The sequence below is a fragment of the Chrysochloris asiatica genome, unplaced genomic scaffold, assembly GCF_000296735.1.
Source record: "Chrysochloris asiatica unplaced genomic scaffold, ChrAsi1.0 scaffold00024, whole genome shotgun sequence".
Lineage (NCBI taxonomy): Eukaryota > Metazoa > Chordata > Mammalia > Afrosoricida > Chrysochloridae > Chrysochloris > Chrysochloris asiatica.
Window position 1 is genome coordinate 12,091,887 of NW_006408542.1, and position 7,381 is coordinate 12,099,267.

Sequence of the window (7,381 nt, forward strand, 5' to 3'; positions counted from 1 at the left end):
GCCAAGAATACAACTGAGTTGGATCTTGCTAAGAGGAGATAATATTACTCTGCTACAAAGTGAAGCTAACTAGAAATGATCAATGAAGTGAGAAGTTGTTGAGGATGACAATGTTATTCCGCCCCCCCCTTTTTAGTTGATGATTATAATTCTAAAACATGTGCATATTGTTTTCATTATCCTGATGTTATTACCAAATCACAATAAATGCTGTAGGGTTGTTTTCATTTTAAAAAACAAACAGTTAGCAATAAGGAAAAAAATGGTTAAAATGAACAAGTAACTTGAATAGACTTTTCTCTTGAATAGACTATGCCTGGCAAATAAGCACAGGAAAGTACCCTTAAGATATTAAGGATTTGTCAACAGGTAATTGCAAACTAAAGCCACAATAAGATATTGCTACATACCCATTCTGAGCCCTGGTTGGCACTGTAGGATAAACACTGGACTGCTAACCGCAAGTCAGTAGTTCAAACCCACCAGCTGCTCTCAGATATTCTATATAGGGTCACTATGAGTCAGAACTGACTCGACAGCACAAAACAACAATAATAGGGAAAATTCAGGAGGAAAAAGACTGGTAATGCCAAGTGCTGTTGAGTTTACAGATGCTTTGGAATGCCAGTTTCTTAACATTAAAATACATACTTTACATATAAACCAGCAACCAACACTTCTGCTTAATATTTACCCAAGAGAAACTTGTGTTTACACATAAACCTGTATCCAAAAGTTTACAGACAGTCAGATTACAGCCCCAATGGTCTTCACCTAGTGAATGGATCAACAGCCTGTGGTGATTCTTAACTGACATCAAACTGGTTCCCACTCATCACAACCCTGTATAGAGTTGTCAAGGAGCTAATGGTGAGTTTGAACCTCCAATCTTGCAGTTAGCAGCCCAGTACTTATCCTACAGCACCATACCAGGTCTCAAACAGCCTGTGGTACATCCATTAAATTGAATACTACTCCCAATAAATGCAATAGTCCTGGTGTGATGCTGTGGGTTAATGTGGCAGACTGCAAAGTCATTTGAACTGCAAGGGCGGTGGTTCCAGGTACCAGATACTCCTTGGAAACCCTATACAGGGTTGCTATGGGTTGGAACCAACTCAACGGCACTTCACAACAATAATCACAACAACAATATCCACTTTTTGTTGTTATTAAGTGCCATCAAGTTGATTGATTCTGACTCATAGCGATCTTGTAGAGGTTTCAAAGAAACAACTAGTGAGTTTGAACTCCCTACCTTATGGTTCAGACCTTTCGGTCCAGTGCTTATCCTACAGCGCCACACCAGGACTCCGACATCTATTAGCACAGGGGTGGGGAATGTCCGGCTCACAGGCCATATAAGGCCCAAGAAATCATTTGGTCTGGCCCAGCCAGTTCCAGCCATCGCATTAGGGGTTGGCTAATTAAATGTTTGACCAAATGTAGCAGGCTAATTTTCAAACTGATAATTATGTATGGCCCGTGAATGATGTTAGAAATTTTGGTAGAAAAATGTTTCCCACACCTTCACTAGAGCATGAATAAATCTCAAACACATTTTGCTAAATGAATGACGCTAGACTCAAAAAGGTACATACAGAATTTTTATATTATATTCAAAAGAGCAAAACTATAGGGAGTCAAAACAGATCAATAGTTGCCAAAGGGTAGGAGGTGGTAGGAAGGGGGAGGAGGGTAATTATTTTTAGTGTGTATCTTGATTGGGTTGGTGATTAAATGACTAATGTGTATAACTAAACTGATCAATTGCATGCCCCAAATTATGAATTTTAGTGCACATAATTTTTTAATAATTATATTAGTATTTAATAGAAAATTTTTAGCATGTCCTTTTCTGCTTGAACTAGCATTTCCATCTACTCCCCTTGTAGATTTTTACTCCTAATATAGGATTGCTATGGTTGAAATATTTCCACATTATCATATTATAGTTTCACAATAAATACAAACTTTAAACCTATTTCTTAAAAGAATTCTTGTGACTTTAAGGCTAAGTGTTAAGGCTATTTCTTGACTAATGTATCATTATAATCATTATATACAATTGATCAAAACATTAATATATGATACCAAAAGTAAAATTTCATTAGAAATGCATTTTAATGAGATGAATGAGGTTTAACTTTTCCAATTAGTTCACATGCCCATTGCCACAAATACAGACCTTCAGAACCAATTCTATTTTTGTTTTCATTTTAATAGAAGCAAGCACTGAGAAATGTGTCCACCTGAGGGGGTAACTAGAGCTGGAAGGAGTTTTGTTATTAGAACGTCACTTATTTTAACTACTCCTGAGTTCCATGCCAAGGATCACAGTGATATTCTTCCAAAATCATTTTTAATGATCAACAGCTGACAGCTCTAGAAAGTTCTCCAATATAGTTGAAAGCAAGGAATTAAAACCCGCTGTCTGGCAACAGTCAGTTTCTTTTTCATTTTCTAAAAAAGTATAGGGAAAAGTCTTTTTCAAGACCCATCAAATGACTATCATACTTTTCACTTAGAGCCATCTTCTTAATGCCAATATACTAAAAAAGAAAAAAATTAAATACTCCTATAGGAGTCCTGGTGTGGGAACATAGGATAAGCACTGGACCACAAGGTCGATTTGAACTGAAAGAATGGCTGTTTGAATTCACCAGTCAGTCCTCAGAAATCCTATACAGAGTTACTATGAGTCGGAACCGACTGAACATCACTTAACAACAACAATCACAGTATATTTTTTGCCAATACAATATTCTTTTAATAAAAAATTACAGCTCATCATGTTATGTATGTATATTTTTATCAATGACTTGGAGCTATAAATTTATGGAGGTTTATTTGATTAATGTTAAGTCAATATCAAAGTAGATCTGTGTAATTATTCACACTTTTTAAAGATGGAAAACAAGATATTAATTAATATACTATTTCTGGTTCCTTAACTTGCAATAATGAAACTAATGTGTACTTAAAAGTAATTTATAAAGCAAGAATTGTAGTTAAAGAAATAATAATGGTATTCCTTTTGTGTGTGTATATAATCAGACTCTGACGTTTAGCTTTCGCAAATAAATAAACTAAATCAACACTTGAAAATCAGAAATTATTCATGATCAAATATTTCCATGTCTTTAATGACAGAGAAAGTTATACACTGCTAAACACACACACACACACACAAACTAATCAGTCCAGAAGCCAGCATGTAATTTATATTAGTAGGAAGTAGAAAATATTAAGTATTAGTTGGATGGTATTAGACAAGCAATGTTGTTGTTGTTGTTATGTGTTGTGGAGTCGGTTCCGACTGATAGCGACCCTGTACAGGGTTTCCGAGGCTGTAAATCTTTACGGGAGCAGAAAGCCTCATCTTTCTCCCGTGGAACTGCTGGTAGTTTCAAACTGCTGACTCTGGGGTTCACAGCTTGATTCGTAACCACTACGCTACCAAAGCTTCTTAGACAAACAATAAGTATAACTAATTAAAGACTTTAACGACCATACAGAATAGTTATGGTAGTTAAACTCAAAATAATCTGAAATAAATCGCAAAAGTTTTATTCACAGGCTCTTTTCAAATGTATTTTGAGTATTAGGTGCTTCAAAACAAACAAACAAAATGAAAGAATCAACATCATTAGCTGCATCTGCTTGCTAAATGTGTTTTTTGTTCCACCAATGAAGCATCCTGAAAATAAGTGTGAGAATAGCTGAAGCAAAATTGCTTATGGTAAACATTTGAAAATAATCTTTCTAACGTTGAGTATTTTTCCTATGCTCTCTTTGCATTTCTGTCCTAGACTTTTCTTTCAAAAGGTATTCATTCTAAGACAATAACCTGGAGTTGAAGAGATGAGGTCACTAAAGGAATTTCACCAGGACTGGATCCTCTTGTTTATACAGTACATTAGAATTCAAAATATACAACATGGGCCAAGTGTCTTTTTTTCCAATACCGCACTTCACCTTTATCAGAAAGGTGCTTAAGATGCAAAACCTGAAGACAGGTTTATGGTTCTTTGATTAATCATTAAAGGGGGTGGCGCTGTGGGTTAATGCGCCAGACTACAAAGCTGTTTGAACTGAAAAGTCGGCGGTTCAAGCTCACCAGCTGCTCCTCAGAAACCCTATACGGGTCGCTACTGACTTGATAGGAGCTCTGGTAGTGTAGTGGTTACGAATCGGGATGCGAACCTTAAAGTCAGCAGTTCGAAACTACCAGCTGTTTACTGGAGAAAGATGAGGCTTTCTGCTCTCGTGAAGATTTACAGCCTCGGAAACCCTGTACAGGGTTGCTATGAATCGGAACCAACTCCACAGCACATAACCACCAACACCACCAACTTGATGGCACTTAACAACAGCAAAAACAATAACTGGACCTATAGTTCAAATAACTCCTTTATTTGGTAGCTCTGAGGTTACACTCTGGGGCAGTGTACCTCGGTAAGATTCTGAAGGATGAGGAATACAGCTTACTAGTGGAAACATAGAAAGCGATTATGGAAGTGGCTGTGGAAGAGGAGAAACAGCTTGCAGCTGCTGAGAGAATGATGCTACCAACTTCTTCAGCAAGACAATTTTAGGATATATGGAAGTTGCGTTCCAGTTATTCAAATCCAACTCACAGAGACCCCATGTGAGAACCTAGAACTGCCCCATAGCGTGAGTCCTGGTATGATGCTGTGGGTCAATGTGCTAGACCGCCCATTTTGAACCACAGGGCTGACCAGCCGCTCCTCGGAAACCCTATACAGGGCCATTATGGGTCAGAACCGGCTCAACTGCACTTAACAACAATCCTTACTGGAGCAGATTATCAAGTCTTTTCTCCTACAGAGCCACTAGATGGACTCAAACCATCAAACTTTCTGGTTAGCAAATAAGCACTTAACCATTGTATCACCAGGAAATTAAGGATCTAGAAATAAATTCCTTTCCCATTCCCTCAAACATCTTAGAAAGTTCTCCTGAAAACTACTTGAAGATGCTGTAAGAAAACACATACAGATCCTGTTCAAAGTGATTATGTTACTCATTTTGGCATCGCATGCACTGAAATCTGGACAACACAAAGAAGATTATCATGGCCCCTGCACAGGATAACATGCAGATTGTGAAGCATTCCATATATTTGATGGAAATTTTAGCAACAAATATTGGGGATGCTTGCACCATATGATTAATGTAATCAGTGTCACTAAATTGTGCACATCAATATCCACAATCAACAAATGTTGTGTTACATATATCTCTACAACATTTTTAATAAAATAAACAATGCTTTCAGAACAAAGAGACGTCAGCTGATCATCCTAGCAAAGGCTTCCCACATTTCTGACTCTTCCTGTTGGGTCAGCCCCCAAAGACCTGTTCCTGTTCTCAGATACACTTGGGATTCCCTTCCTGCCAGTTAAAGGATTCTTCCTACAAACTCCTGGTCCTTTACCCCAACAACCCCCTGACAATCCACCTCTTTCATGACTCAACTTAGACTCTGCTCATCCTCTGTCTAAACTACCTTCCTTTCTATATGAAATGGTTCCCCTGTTGTGCTGTTACTGCTAGATGCTGTAGAGTTAGTTGGTTCTGACTCACACAGAGCTTATGCACAACAGAACGAAACACTGCCCAGTCCTGAACAATTCTCATAATTGTTGTTATATTTAAGCCCATTGCTGCTGCCATTGTATCAATCCACCTCATTGGGGCTCTTCCTCTTTTATGCTGAACCTCCATTTTCACCAAGCATGATATCCTTCTCCAGGGACTGGTCCATCCTGATGACATGTACAAAGCATGAGAGATGAACTAGCCATCCTTGCTTCTAAGAAGTATCCTGGATATCTTTTTTCCAACACAGATTTGTTTGTTTTTCTGGCAGTCCATGGTATTTTTAATATTCTTCTCCAACACCATAATTCAAATGCATAGATCTTCCTTATTCTATTGTCTCTCTTATTCATTTTCCATCTTTCACATGCATATGAAGCGATTGAAAATACCATGGCTTGGGTCAGGCACATCTTAATCCTCAAGCTCACATCTTTGTTCTTCAACACTTTAAAGAAGTCTTGTGCAGCACATTTGCCTAATGCACTACATCGTTTGATTGTAACTGCTGCTTCCATGAGTGCTGACTGAGGATCCAAGCAAAATGAAGTCTTTGGCAACTTAAATTTTTTTACCATTTATCATGTTATTTATTGGTCTAGCTGTGGGAATTTTTCTTTTCTTTACATTGAGATGCAATCCATACTGAAGACTATGGTCTTTGAAGTTTGTCAGTGAAGCCCTCTTCACTTTCAGCAAGCAAGGTTGTATCATCTGCATATTGCAGTTGTTAATGAGTCTTCATCCAATCCTGATGCCACATTCGTCTTTATATAATCCATCTTCTTGGATTATTGGCTCAACATACAGATTGAATAAACATGGTGAAAGGATGCAACCCTGGTGCACACCTTTCCTAATTTTTAACCTTTTGGTGTTCTCTTGTTCTGTTCAAACAATTATCTCTTGGTCTATGTACAGGCTCCTAATGAGTGTTCTGAAATATCCATTCTTCACAATGATATCCATAATTTGTCATGATCTACACTGTCGAAAACCTTTGCATAATCAATAAAGCACAAGTAAACATCTTTCTGGTCTTCTCTGCTTTCAGTCAAGATCCTTCTTACATCAGCAGTGTTATCCCTTGCTGCAGCCTGCGCAGCTGTGAAGCTCTTGAGTAGGGGCAATGGGAGATGAAAAGAAAACAACAACAACAGAGACAAGATTAAGAATAAAGCTGGGCCAGGTGGGCTGTCAACCTCTGATAGAGGAGTGAGCAGTCTCAGCTCCTGGCTGCTGGTTTATTATATAGTGCTCAAAAGCAGGAAAGAGAGAGTTTCTCCAGGGCACTCCTGGTTCCCGGTACACAGAGCAATTATTCGACAACAACTAGGACAAAACAGTTGCTAGAAGAACAGGTTGCCATTTACGTAGGCAAGCAGAAAGGTTTGTATGCTTTCCTACTGACTAGCTCTACAGTGCGCTAAGCTAAAGGTCACTTCCTCCTTGTGCTGTGGACTTTTGCCCAAGCAGACAGCCTCAGGCCAACTTTTGCTAGACCCCTGAGGTGGGGAGGTATCTCCAGCTCAGTGGCTCCCAACAATCCCTATTTCCACATTCTCTTCTGAATGCTTCTTGAATCTCTGGACATTCTCTATCTATGTACTTTGCAACCATTTTTAAATTAACTTCAGCAAAATTTTACTTGCATATGATATTAATGATCTTGTTAGATGGTTTCTACATTCCAGTGCATTATCTCTCTTGGGAATGGGCACAAATATGGATGTCTTCTAATTGGTTGGCCAGATCA